Below are 15230 nucleotides of genomic sequence, written 5' to 3'. Positions count from 1 at the left end.
GTCCTGGTTTCGGCTGTCCCAGCCTCCCAGAGGCAGTCTGTCTCCTATGTGCCTTCCAATTTGTCCCCATCTCTAGTCAGCAGATCTCTGACCACACCATGGTGCACTTTGCACCCAAGACTTAAAAGAACCGCTAGACCGTGAGAGCCGTTTTTAGTCTCACTAAACACTAGTATAGAACTGCCTGCGCACTGAAGCAGCCTCGTGCATTCTCTCCCTCTTAAAATCACACGCATGTATTGCTCTTGGTGTCAGATTTTCAAAGCCAATCCTTTCTTTGTCAGAGGCAGTGTCTGTTTGTTTATGTAAAGCCCCTGCCCCTTATGCTGAGGATTTCTCTATGCATCATGATCGTTTGACTCCAAAATATAATTCTCTGTCATCTTTTAGCTCAGACTGGGTTCCCAGCCTGCGCCCTGATCCTCTCTTGATAATGACATCATCACTCACTCTCCAGATGGAATTGACAAGGGTTGCCATGACAAAACAAACAGACTTTGCTGGCAGAGGCTTTTGTATGTGGGTGTGTGTATCCTCTGAGTCTTTGGCTCTCATGGCTGATGAAATGGGCTTGTCTGACATCCTGGAAAGAATAATAAAATAGAAAAGTCAAAAGCAACATGACAAGATGTTTTAAAAACATACACCAAGGCAATAAGGCCATGAAAGAAGGTCCTTATTTACGATTCGTAAGCCTAAAGAATTCAGATGTTTAACTATAAAACGTTTTCTTCCAATTCTAGTTACAAGCTCTATTGGTAACATTGAATTCTGCTAAAAATATGATTTTTCCTTCTGTTCCTTATCCCTACTTTATTTTTGTTAATCAAACTGTGGCAAAAACCATTTATGTTAGCAGAGAGTCAATAATAATATGAATAATAGCTACCATTTGTTAAGGACCTACTTTGTGCCAGGCTCAGGGACTTTATGTGCATTATTTTGAATTCTCTCAACAGCAGGTAGAGGTAAGTACTGTATCATTATTCCTATTTTAGAGATGAAGAAATTGAGAATTTCAGGTAACCAAATAAGGTTAGTGCCAGAGCTGGGATTTGAACCCATGTCACCTTGGCTCCAAAGCCTATGTTCCATCTACCAAACATGGATGAAGGAGAGTTACACAAATAAACTCCGTAGCTGGTGTTCACTATTTGTGCTTGACATTTTAGGGATAGGTTAGAAGGAGGATATAAACAAAAAATAGATTTGGGAGCGAAAGCACCCATGAGACTTACACTCCTGCACTCACCTCAGCCCTGAGATAACTCAATGAATAAAGCCAGCACATAAAATCAACAGTCATGGGCTATAAATATTAACTTTATTCCTCATTTTGTTCTCTCATGCTGTTCCCATGGAGACATAGCTCCTCACCGTATCTGGAATTCAAACCGCCCAGGGAATATGACTGTGAGCTTCGAGAGAGGCCCTGTGGAGAGACAGGGGCGCTGTGCAAAGGCTCCAACCCGTCTGAGCCGACTCCTTCCTTTTCCTCCTCGCTCTCTTCTTCCCTTTCTCGTTCGCATTAGAAACTGAGATGAGATGGATTTTGTAATGAGATAGGAACTCAATAAAATTCTTCTCCATTTGCAAACATTCTCAAGGTGAAAAAGAGAGCTATGTGTTGACCGGCCATTTGCAGGCATGGGGCAGCAGCCCTGGCTTTCAATAAGGCGATTTCTCAGGTGTAAGAACCATCCCTAGATCTGGTAGGCATCACAGATTCCCAGGGGAGCTCATTAGACATTCCACACCCCTTCTGGGCATCTGCTTAATTAAAACATTTAAGCTGCTATTTTAACATTGAGATATATTCTATTTCCTGTAAGCAGCAGGGATTTTTGGAAACAGAAATCACTTTCATATAAAAAATTGTGATCCAATGTCCCCTCAAATGCTGCCTAGCATTTTATCTCAAATCAGGGTTTCTAATTTGGCCAGTCTGGCACTATTTTCTTCCTTATATCTCAAGATACAAGGGAAAACAAATTTTTTTTAGGTCAAAAAATATGCTCTGCTGTCCCTCAAAAGGTCAATACTCAGCATATGAAAAACTTTTGATAAAAGAATTAATGGCTAAGAAGATTAGTATCCAAAGTTGAAACCTACTAGTAAGGATAAATAAAAAAATCAAATTGACTTATCTTGAAAAAACAAGAAAAAACAAAGCTAAGGTCAAGCTCATTTGTGTCTTTTTCTTTTTGTTTTTTTTTTCTTCTTGTCCTTAGAAGCCTACAAAGACTTTCAATGAATCTTTTTGAACCTTGAAGCTCCTACTCCTTCTCTGCTTTGCCAATAGGATAAATTATCACAAAATTTGAAAAAGAGTAGAAATCAAAGTTTAGTCTTTACCTCACATATAAATATCTCATTGAATAGGAAAATAAAAAATAATCATAGCTTCTACATATTGAATGTTGTGTCTACCACAAGGCTCTTGAGCTCTTCGTTTGCATTTCTCATTAAATTCTCACATTTTTGGAAGATAGAATTTAGTAGAGCCATTAACCATTTTTGCAGTTGAAGAAACTAAGGCTCAGAAAAAATTAAGGAAACTACCCAAGACTTGTAGTTGGTTAAAGGCAGACCCAGCATTGAAACCTAGGTGTGTCTCACTCTAAACATTACATTAGTACCACCTTATCCACGGTTTTGCTTTCTGTGGTCAACAACAGTCTGGAAATTTTAAATGGAAAATTCCAGAAATCAACAGTTAAATTGTGTGCCTTCCCACCCCACCCCCACCCCCAGTAGCATGATGAAATCTCACTCCAACCCACTAGGGACCTGAATTAGCCCTTTGTCCTACATATCCATGCTGTAGAGGCCGCCCACCTGTTAGTCACTTAGTAGCCAGCTGTTATCAGATCTAAAAGACACAGTATAGAGTTCAGTTCTATCCTCTGTTAGAGGCATCCATGGAGGGTCGTGGAGCATATCCCCTGTGGTTAAGGAGGGACTACTCAACTACTCCATACTGTTATTCAACTTGCACTTAGGCATCTGATACAAGAAACATGATGATTAAAGAGTGAAAATGTTTCTTCTGAATGCTAAAACCAGGTGTGTTTAAAGGGAATATATCTAGAAGATTCTCTTCTAACACAATAAAGTGGCTGGCACAAAACAGTGCAACAAAACTTAGCTCCCCTTCCCTCAGGGAGGATAGCTTAATGTATACGAGAAAGTTCCACCAACTTCATGATATTTTAATATTACAGCTCCATGGGCTTGAAAGTCTCCTCACCACAGGCTGACAGAGCAACTCTGTGGAAAATACTGGCACGCACTGCTCTCTGCCCTGCTTTCCCCTCCATCTGATAGCTCCTTCTCTCCCTCCCTCTGAGCCCTAATCCTATTCAAGGCCACAGAAAATGGGATTAAACAAAACACAGCCAGCAGAGAAATCCTTTCTAACCTTCATTTTAACACTGGGCATTTTCAGAACACAACATATAATCTTTGTTAAGTACTGTGTGCCCTCATCACAGCTCCTTCTCCGCTGAGATCTACCCTCTCAGGAAACGTATAACAAAGGGCAGAATGAGAAAGAGAGAATATAAATGGATTAAGCATGTTATCCAGACTTTCACCCTAAATGAAAATCAATCGAGCCTCTACAATTACATTAGGTAACACTGGCTGTTTCAAATCACATGCTATGCAAATGCATGTGTTTTTCAAAGCCCACAGCTGTATTACATATTCAGAAGACCCATAAGACATCTAAATAAACACAATTTTGTTCTAGTCCTTAATAGGACCCCAAAGTCCCCAAAGCCAGTTCAAGATGGCCTTTAATATTTCTCAGCAGTTCCGTGACGTGGCTTGTTGTCAGTTGGGATGTGTTTTGTGTTATGAGAGTTATTTCAAATGAAGGATCTGTGTCCTTCCTTTATCCTTGCAACCGTATCATCATTATCATCTTTTATTTTCTTCTTTCTCTTCCTTCTTCTCTCCCTCCTCCACGTCCTTCTCTTCAACTACCTCAAATTTTGTTAAACTCCTTTATACCATGTAGTTAATATTTACTGGATGTAGTTCGTGGCAGTATACCATTTGTCTACTATTTATCTCTCCATTTTTATACATTCTCACAAAGGAGTATCCTGTTGAGACTTGCAGCAAGTTAACTAAAAACAATATCTTAAATTAATGAAAGTGTCAAATCTTATTTCTGAGAAGAAAAAGCTTGCTTCATGGCATCCAGAGCAATTCTAAACATTCTTAGAATTCACTGCAAAAGCAATTTTTAAAAATCCAGAAAGACTCCTCCTTCATGATTCCTCATTATGGAGTCATTAAGATACAATAAATTTCATCTCCAAAGAAAATCCAAGATTTTGCTCACTAGGGACTTAAACATAAGGCTTACAAACTTGAAATGATTAGTTCTATGCTGGTCAGGGAATGATCTTACTGGGACACGAAAAGCTTTTTGCTTTTAATTCTCACTAGAAGCTATCAGTCCATCTGGAGCCACTCAGGGAGATCTGAATGAGGGAAAGCTGCTTAGCGGCATGACCAGAGAGTCTTCTCTTTCCTTGAAGATGTGAATCTGAAAGATCTCCAATCCAGGAATCAGACTGGCAGGGATAAGTATCCAGTAGGATGCTGAGGCAGTAGGACAGCTGGTGTTGCCATGGCGTGATTAAGAGCGCAGGACCTGGGGCTCAACCCTGGGGTTTGAACTGTTCTGACTGCGCCTCTTACTAGCTGTCTGCTAACTTCTCTGTGCCTGTGTTCTCATTTGTAAAATGGGTATAATGACAATAACTATCTCCTAGGGTAAATAAGGACTAAATGAGATAAGATGTGGAAAACATTTACCATGGAGCTTGACATAAATATTAGCTAATTATTATCATTATTGCTACTCCTATAACTATTATGAGGACAACAAAAGGAAGACTGAAGCTATTGTGCCCTTCCTGGGGACATAGTATCTGAATTAGTGGGATTCTTTTGCAAGGCTCATAAGCTTGGGCAAGGAGTGCATACCTCATTGTCTTGCCTAGGATTTTATTTTATTTACTAATTCTTTTTAGAGATCGGGTCTCACTACATCACCCAGGCTGGAGTGCAGTAGCTATTCACAGGTGCAATCAAAGCTCATTGCAGCCTCAAACTCCTGGCCTCAAGCAATCCTCCCACCTCAGCCTCCCAAGTAGCGGGACTATAGGTGCATGCGCCACACCCGGCTTTGCCTAGGATTTTAAGAGAAAAAATGTTTTTGACCTTTTTGTATTGTGACATGTAACACATAAGTAAAAATATAGGTAAACTATAAATTACAGTTGTATTTTAAAAGTAACACCCTGAATTAATTAAAATAATTTAGAAGTATTTTAAGTTTAACACCCATGTAAATATCTCCCACGTCAGAGAGAACATCACCAGAACTGCAAAAAGCCTCTACACATACTTTCCAAAACACAAATTCTCTCCTCAAAAGAAACCACTATTTTTACTTTAATGCAATCACTTTTGCTCTCTTTATGCTTTTAACCTAACTATGCATCCCTAAACACTATACTCTGATTTTGCTATCTTGGTACTGCAAGCATAAATAGAATTGTGCAGTAAATATTCTTTACTGTCTGGTTTCTTTTTTTTTTTTCCAAGCACTCAGTAAGAAAGGAGTATGGTTTCTTTTGATCAAGATTAAATTTTTAAGATTGCACATTTTATTGCTTTATAATGCTCTATTGTATTCCACTGTATGAATATACCACAATGTATATATTATCTCAGTTCTTGATGGACATTTGTATTGTTTCCAGTTTGAGGCTATTCAAAATATTGCTGCTAGTCTGGGCATGGAATAGTGCTTTGGGAGGCTAAGGCAGGAGGATTGCTTGAGGCCAGGAGTTCAAGACCTGGCTGGGCAACATAGTGACACCTTGTCTCTATAAAAAATAAAAAAATTAGCCAGGAGTAGTGGTGAGTGCCTATAGTCCCAGCTACTCAGGAGGCTGAGGCAGGAGAATCCCTTGAGCTCAGGAGTTTGAGGCTGCAGTGAGCTATGATTACACCACTGCACTCTACCCGGGGTAACAAAGTGAGACTCATCTCAAAAAAAAAAAAAAAAATTGCCACTATACACATTCTTGAACACCTGTCTTGATATAGACTTACACATATTTTATATCCCAGAGTTGAACTGCTTCAACAGGAATGCAAATATTCAAATTTAAATAACAGTGCCAAGGTGTTTTCTAAGATAAATGTACTGATTTATATTCCAAACAGCAGTGACGAGAGCTCCTGTTATTCCACATTTCCACCCCACATTGGTCTTGTCAAAGTCTTTATTTTTGGCCATGCCAGTGGGTAGAGAGTTATAGCTCATTACATTTCCTTGATTGCTAATGAAGTTGAGTAGTTTTTAAATTTTAATTGGACATTTGGATATTCATGTCTCTTGCCTATTTGTCTTTGAGATTTTGTCTTTTTCTTTTTTTATATGTAACACATGGCCTTAATATTACAAAATTTGGTCTTCCAAATGAGATTACATATAAGCAAAGTTACTCTGCTTTTTTGTCCTAACAGACCCCTCCCATAGCTTTTCTCTAGGTACACATAGGTGGGAAAAAAAACTCCTCAATTCCCACCCAGGAAAAAAAAATGTTAACCTCAAATTATCAGATTCTCATCAAGTTTCAGCAAATTGTCAACAGATTATGGTGAACTCTTCTTTTTGCCTTAGCATTTCTATAGAAGTTTCAATGTTGACCAAAAGAAGACACAATTTTCTCATTAAAGTTTGTTTTAATGAGTCTCAAAATTCTGTGACAGATTTTTGGTCAAGTTATTTCTGTTAAAAAGAGCTGATTTTAAGCTGGGTGCAATGCTGCACACCTATGTATTATCTCGGCTACTCGAGAGGCCGAGGCAGGAGGATCCCGTAAGCCCAGGAGTTTGAGGCCAGACTGGGTAACAGAGTGAGATCCCTATCTCTAAAAAATAAAAATAAAAATAAAAAAGTACTGATTTTAAAAACTAATAACTTAAAACTGCCACACAACAAAAAACAAATGGTCCACAAAACTCTCCTTTTTCTGAATGTTTTACAATGTATTGTTATCATTAACCAGTCTTTTACGTTTAAACTTAAATGGCCAATTGAAAAACAGTTCTGAGACCATTCTTCCATCACTGATTAGGACTGGGGTGGCAGGTATGAGGGATAATATTGATTTATGGGCAGACACAGTCACTTTGCCAGCTCCGGCAGCCTTCTTGTCCACTGCCTTGAGGACACCCACAGCAACTGTCTGTCTCATATCATGAACAGCAAAATGACCCAGAGGAGGACAATCAGCGAAGCTCTCAACACACAGGGCCTGCCAGGAACCATATCAATGATGGCAGCATCATCCAATTTCAAGAATTGGGGGCCAACTTCTAGCTTCTTACCAAAACGACGATCAATCTTTTCCTTCACCTCAGCAAACGTGCAAGCAACATGAGCTGTGTGACAATCCAGGACAGGAACATACACAGCCAGCAGGGATTTGGCCTGGATGGCGCAGGATAATCACTTGAGCAGTGAAGCCAGCTGCTCCCATTGGTGGGTCATTTTTGCTGTCATCAGCCAAGTAGTCTGTGTTTTGTTTTTTTCTTATTGATTGGTTAGGAGTTCCTAATATAATCAGCACTGGATGCTTTATTGCTTATCTTTGCAGTCCCCAACCCCCAGGCCATGGACTACTACTGGTCTGTGGCCTGTTAGGAACCTGGCACATATCAGGGGGTGAGCGGTGGGCAAGTGAGCGAAGCTTTGTCTGTATTAACAGTCACTCCCCATCGCTCACATCACCGCCTGAGCTCCACCTCCTCTCAGATCAGTAGCGACATTAGATTCTCATAGGAGTGTGCAACTTACTGTAAACCTTGCATGCGAGGGATCTAGATTGTGGGATCCTTATGAGAATCCAATGCCTGATGATCTGAGGTGGAGCTGAGGTGGTGATGCTAGCGCTGGGGAACGGCTGCAAGTACAGATTATCATTAGCAGAGAGGTTTGACTACACAATAAATGTAATGCGCTTGAATCATCACCAAACCATCCCCTACTCCTCCAGTCCATGGAAAAATTGTCTTCCATGAAACCAGTCCCTGGTGCCTAAAAGGTTGGGGGCCACTGGCTTATGTGTCTTATAAATGTCTTCTCTCAGTCTGGGGCTTGCATTTTCACCTTTGTAATGGTGTCTTTAGATGAACAACAGTTTGTAATTTTAATATAGCTCAAGTTACCAGTCTATTCCTTCACAGTTGCTCTTTTGTGTGTCCTATTATTAAAAACTTTCCTGTCCCTGAGGTCATGTACATATCATCCTATATTGTGTTTGAAGATCTTTATTGTTTTGCCTTTCTCATGCAGATCATGGTCTTAGATCAGGCTACCATAACAAAATTCCATAGACTGGATGGCTTGAAAAAACAGACATTTATTTCTCACAATCCTAGACTGGGAAGCCCAAGATCAAAGTTCCGGAAGATTCGGTTCCTGGTAAGGGCACTCTTCCAAGCTTGCAGATGGTGATCTTCTCTCTGTGTCCAAACCTGGTGGAGAGATCAAGCTCTGATCTCTTCTTCTTCTTCTTCTTCTTCTTCTAAGGACACTAATCTATTTGTCTATCCTTGAGTAAAAACCATATGGTCACAACTGATATTCAGTTGGAGTAAGTCCTACCTGATTCTTCAAGTGGGGCTCAGACCTTTGCATTTCCACAGAAACTTGAGAACCAATTTCTACGATAAGGACATCTGCACCCGAATGTTTATGGCAGCACAATTCACTATTGCAAGAATGTGGAAACAACCCAAGTGCCCGTCAATCCATGAGTGGATTATCAAAATTTGGTATATGTTCACAATGGAATATTACTCAATCATAAGAAATGACAGTGATCTAGCACCTCTTACACTTTCCTGGATTAAACTTAAGCCCATTATCCAAAGTGGAGCGCCACAAGAGCAGCAGAACGGGACCCATTTGTACTCACCATCAAATTGGTATTAACTAATCAACACATAAATGCACATATCAGAACAACACCTAGTGGATGCTAGGGAAGGGGGAGGGCGGTGGGAGGAGGGGGGAGGAGGGAGGAGGGGACGGGTATTTGTATACACAAGGAGGGCAATGCGCACTACCCGAAGGATGGACATATTTGAAACACGGACTTCGGTGGGGGGGGAACCAAGGGCAACACACCTAACCTAATCATCTGTACCACGGGAAGGGCAGCGGGAGGAGGGGGGAGGAGGGAGGAGGGGACGGGTATTTGTATTCACAAGGAGTGCAATGCGCACTACCCGAAGGATGGACATATTTGAAACACGGACTTCGGTGGGGGGGGGAACCAAGGGCAACACAGGTAACCTAAACATATGTACACCCATTATTTGCTGAAATAAAAAAAAAAAAGTCTGTGGGGAATTTGTTTGGCTTTGCATTGAATCTGGAGATAAATTTAAGGAGAATCTATTCATAATATTGAATCTTTTGATCCACAAAAGTGAGATATTCACTTCATATATTGAAATCTTCCTTAATTTCTCCCAACAATATTTAATATTTTCATTTTCTACCTAGTGGTCTTACGCATTTTCTTTAGGTATTCGATATTTCTTCATATTATTATAAATAGTTTCTTAAGATTTTAATCATTGATTTCTGGTAAATGGAGATACAATTGATATTTTAAATTTATCTTGTATCAGCAAGCTTGCTAAACTCTCTTACTAGTACTAATAACTTATCTGTTAACTTAAGGTTTTTTTATGTAAGCAATCAGATAATCTGTGAAGTCAGAGTTTTATCTATTCTTTTCCAATTCTTATAACTTTTTGCCCTTTTTCTTGTCATGTCCTTTGGCTAGGACCTTCAGTACAGTGTTAAATAGAAGTGGTGGCAGAAGGTATCCTTTGCCTGTTCCTGGCCTCAAAGCAAAAGCACTCAACATTTTACTGAAGAATGGTATTTACTGTAGGTTTTTTGTAAATAGCCGTTATCAGATAGAGGAAGTTCTCTTCTAATACTAGCCTATTGAGAGTTTTTATCATGAATTAATGGTGCATGAATTAAGGACACAGGCCTGGGACTCATGAAGATCTATGAAAGTAAAATGAGACCCATGTAATCATGTGAAAGAATGTACCTTTTGACTTTGTCCTTAGTTTGAAACAGAATAGACTATAGATCACAAGATATCTGTTCTAAACCGAACAAGCTGAGTGAGCAGAAAAAGACTCCAGGTAGCCAGTTAACTGCTTTCATAGTATAGAAAAATGACATGAGAGGCCGGGCGCGGTGGCTCACGCCTGTAATCCTAGCTCTCTGGGAGGCCGAGGCGGGCGGATTGCTTGAGCTCAGGAGTTCAAGACCAGCCTGAGCAAGAGTGAGTCCCCGCCTCTACTAAAATTAGAAAGAAATTAATCGGCCAACTAAAAATATATAGAAAAAATTAGCCGGGCATGGTGGCGCATGCCTGTAGTCCCAGCTACCGGGAGGCTGAGGCAGTAGGATTGCTTGAGCCCAGGAGTTTGAGGTTGCTGTGAGCTAGGCTGACGCCACGGCACTCACTCTAGCCCGGGCAAAAGAGTGAGACTCTGTCTCAAAAAAAAAAAAAAAAAGAAAGAAAAATGACATGAGAAAAAATGCGGTATTTCCTTCACCCCAGAATGTGGCAGTTTTTAAAGCCTTCAAGCTATCTTTCCATAGTAGGATTTTGGTTATTTTTATTCTGATATTAATTTCTAGTAATGAGAATGTTGATAAGAAATTATAAAGCAAAAAATGATAAACCAACAGCATTGTTATGCCTCCAAATCTCCAGAAGGTGGAGGCAGTGGGCCACTAAGAAGATTTTAGCCCAACCAGTTTTCTGCCTCCCAAGGCCCATACCAACTTGAATTGTGCGGAGAAATTGGCCTATCTAGCCATTTTATTCTCATTCCATTCTTTAATGTGTAGCACTCCCAGGCAGAAATACTCCTCACTAAAGCAGCATTATGTAAGGGCTGCTTCTTCCCTGGTTTTGACCTCACTGGGCTACAATACTCAGATAGGGTCCACTCAATCCACGTAAATAGAAAAATACTGGAGGGGCTCTTTGCTTTGGACTAATGACAATAGGATTCATTTGAAATGACTGAACTCGCCCTGGAATGAATGAGTAAACAGATGTACGTGTATTGCCAGACAACCGTCTTAGTTTGCTTGGGCTGCCATTACTAAATGCCACAAACTGGGTGGCTTAAATAACAGAAATCTATTTTCTCATAGTTCTGGAGGCTGAGAAGGCAAAGATCAAGGTGCCAACTGATTCAGTTCCTGATGAGGGCTCTCTTCCTGGCTTGCAGAGGGCCTCTTTCTAATTGTGTCCTCACATGAGAGAGAGAGAGAGAGAGAGAGAGAGAGAGAGCAAGAGAGAGAAAGCGCACTCTCTTGGGGTCTCTTTTTGTAATCCCTAATCCCATCATGAGGGTCCCACCCACAAGACCCCTTTTAACCCTAATTACTTCCCAAAAGCCCCATCTCCAATACCATCACGTTGGGGTTAGGGCTTCCACACATCAATTTGTGTGGGGCAGAGGGGCACATAAACATTCAGTCCTAAACAAATGACTGCAAAACATGTACAGTGGGGTGCTCAGGAAGGAGCTGGTAAAAAGCTCTGAGCTCTAACGAAGAAAACTGACACCTTTCTGGCCCAATCTGGATTCTTCACTGATCCTTTGCTGTGTGTCTGAGCCTATTTCTGTTCTATGCCATCTGTCCTGAACCTGGAGAATTCTTTATCAAGGCTCTTATTCTCCATAACAGAAAGTTTTTACCTTCCTTCTACCTATTCTCATATATCACTTTAAAATAGAATTTTAATCACACTGTGGCCGAGTTTACTTATTCCACAAATTCTGCAAAATCCAAGTCACCTGCTTTTCTCATTGTTCTGGGGCAATAAACTTTTACAGCTTTTGTTGTGGCTTGTTTTTCACTGGACCTCAAAGTTCACATAATTGTCTAGCTATCTATTTATCTATCTATCTACCTATCTTCATGGAAATAAAAATATCTTAATAAAGTTTTAAAATATTCTCTGTATATGTTTTACACATATTTTACTCAATTTTTCTAGGTTCTTGATGTTTTCCGAAAGTATAGTAAATTATTTCTTTCTAATTCCAATCTCTAGCTGGTTTTTTCTGGTGTTTAGAAGTACAATTAACTTGTTAATTTTTGCTAAACTTTCCTATTTCTAATGAATCATCTGTAAGTTCTTCTGTTTTTTCTATGTAAATAATTGCGTCCTCTGTAAATAAAGACAGTTTATCTTTATGATCCTAATTTTCTTATCTTTTTGCTATGGCTAGGTTTATATCCATTATGATATTGAAGAGAAGTGGTGAGAGTGAACATCTTGTCTCATTCCTGATTTGAAGAAAATGTTTCTGGTGTTTTCCCATACAGAATGATGTTTGCTTAAAGTTTTTTATAGATATTTTTATGAGGTTAAGGAAATGCCCTATATTTCTAATTTGCTAAAAGCTTGTATCATGAATTTATGTTGGATTTTATCAACATAAACCTTGAGATCACCATGAATCTTCTCTTTTTTAGTCTGCTATTATGGTGAATTATATATAGTTTTTCTAATATTAAACCAATATATGCATGCCTGAGATGAACCCAATTGGGCACAGGGTATTATCTTTCTTGCGCGTTGTTGAATTTGATTTGCTAATTTTTTTTTTCAGGAGTCCTGAATCATTGCTTTCTATGCTGATAGAATAGGTATGGTAACAAGGTTATGCTAACCTTAAAAAGTATTGGGATGTATTCTCTCACCCCCTTTTTAAGGACAACAATAAATATATATTTATATTTATATATATTTTTACATCCAATATTCCTGTTGACAATATTGTTATCAATTTGATTTTTGTTCCATTGTATGTGATTTGCTCTTCTAAGGAGTAAATGAGAAGGAGAAGGACCTCCTCTGATTGCCATCTATCAGCCTTGGGGGTTGGACCAGAAATGTGGGGAAGTGACTCCTCCAGGTAGCTATTCTATACCTGTAGTCCTCAGCTATCACCTATGCAGGGTTTGTGCAGTCAACTGATTTTACTCCTGAGGACACCTGCAGTAGCAGCGTCACCACAGGTGCCAGGCAGGTATTGACTCTCCCAATGAAAAGGAGGAGGAAAAGCAGCTGTTCTCCTGGACTCTCTCTTTTCTCTTTCCCTCCCCTAGTCTTTCTCCACGTATTTCTTTCTCCTTTCCTCACTTCTCTTTCTCTCCCTGAAAAGTAAATGCCTTTTGTATGTTAACAATCTTTTCCTGATTGTGGTCTATCAGGAAACTTGCTACCTTTTCTAATCCCTACAGTTTCTCTAAAATTAGCAATGCAAGGAGACTCTCCACGTGAGAGGGGAAGCGGGTTTCCTGATGGGCACTCGGTTTTGTTTCACCACCTCCTCATGGGTATCTCTGTTGAATCTCCAATGCTACTCATTTCCCTGCAGATTCTAGGGAGGCTTGACTCACCTATAAACACTGTACCAGTTCTTTACACCTCTATTGTTGTTATTAATTATTTTGATTAATTCAAATATTTAATCACTTTTTCAGCTACTCCTACAATTCATAGTAATAGTAACAATAATAGTGGTGGTAGTGGTAGTAGTTAACGTACTAATATATTGAGGGATTACTATGTGCCAAACATTATACTAAGTGCTTTACATGGATTATCTCATTCATATATATGGATGGATTTGGAACTTTTTGGATTTTAGTAAGGTACTAGGTTGTTTATACCATATAGTATGGAACACAATCAGCGTGATCTGAGTAACAAATTATAATCAAATAAACTTATATATTTGCAGTAAAATGTATGATAGTAAATTACATACAGATTACAAGTAGCCTCAAATCATTTCAGACCATGTTTGTCACCAAATAAATCCAGGTAAGGTTGGGTTTCGGCACCAAAAGTCTTAGGGAGAACCTTGCGGTTTTTAGGGTGTTTTGGATTTTGGAACCACAGATAAGACACTGTGGACTTACAGCATAATTATTTCACAGCTCATAAAATTAAGACTACAAGAGATCAGTAAAGATTAGGTTTATTTCTTTTCCATATGTGCATCCAGTTGTTCAGCACCATTTGTTCCAAAAGACTTTCTTTTCCCCATTTAATTATCTTGGTGACTGTCGAAAGTCACCTGGCCATATATGTGTGAGTCCATTTTTAGGCTGTCTATTCTGTTCATTGATCTGTCTATCGTCACACCAATAGCACACCATCATAATTACTGTGGTTTGTAGTAAAACCTAAAATCGGCTAATATAAGCCCACCATATTTATTTTTCTTTTCGTTTTGGCTCTTCTGGGTTCACCACGTTTTCATATAAATGTTATAATCAACTTGATGATTTCCACTGAAAATTGATTAGCTATTTGTAGATGATATGATGGTGCCTGAAAGACGCGAGAAAAATCAATGATAAAATTAATCCAAACAATTAAATAGAATAGCAAGATATAAAATTGATATGTTGAAGTCAATAGCCTTCATATACACATAGTAACCAGCTAGACATAGATTGATGAAGAAAATCCTCATTGTAATAACATCAAAGAAGACAAAACATTAGGGATACATTTAATAAGGAATGTACAAATCTATATGAGAATAACTTTAAACCTCTGCTAACAAAGACAAAATTTTTTCTTTTTTAAAATCAGATTCATCATATTCATGGAAAAAATTAATTCTGACAAAAGAAAGAACATCTCTTATATTTGGATGGGATGGCTTACCATCATATAGATGTCAGTTTTCCCTAAATTAATTTATAAATTTAACTCAGTCTCCCCCTGTACCAAAATTGTAGCTTTTCCATGAAGCTAAATGAGTTTATACTTAACTTTACACGGAAAAATAAATATGCAGGAATAGTCAGAGAAACACTAAAAAAGAAAATTTATGAGAAAGAACTAGCTCCCTAGCCATCTCAGACTGAAAACGTACTATCAAGCCTTTAGAATTAAAACAGTGTGGTATTGGCACATGAATATACAGGTACAACAGTGGAATAAGAATAGAAAGTCTAGAAAAAGATCCAAGCTTATATGAAACTTTATGATAAAGGTGACATTTCAAGTCATTGGGACCAAGAAGGAATTTTATTTTATTATTAT

The 15230-nt window shown here is 38.9% G+C and overlaps 1 pseudogene; it reads right to left on the bottom strand.

Moving 5' to 3' along the window:
• Positions 1 to 7076: 7076 nt before the first annotated feature.
• Positions 7077 to 15230, bottom strand: part of LOC105827161 — a 27612-nt pseudogene continuing 19458 nt past the window's right edge.

The sequence above is a fragment of the Propithecus coquereli genome, unplaced genomic scaffold (genome assembly GCF_000956105.1).
Source record: "Propithecus coquereli isolate 6110/MARCELLA unplaced genomic scaffold, Pcoq_1.0 Scaffold98, whole genome shotgun sequence".
In the NCBI taxonomy this organism is placed as follows: Eukaryota; Metazoa; Chordata; class Mammalia; order Primates; family Indriidae; genus Propithecus; species Propithecus coquereli.
The sequence above is the reverse complement of the archived record's forward strand: the minus strand, read 5'-3'. Positions and strand labels throughout refer to the sequence as shown.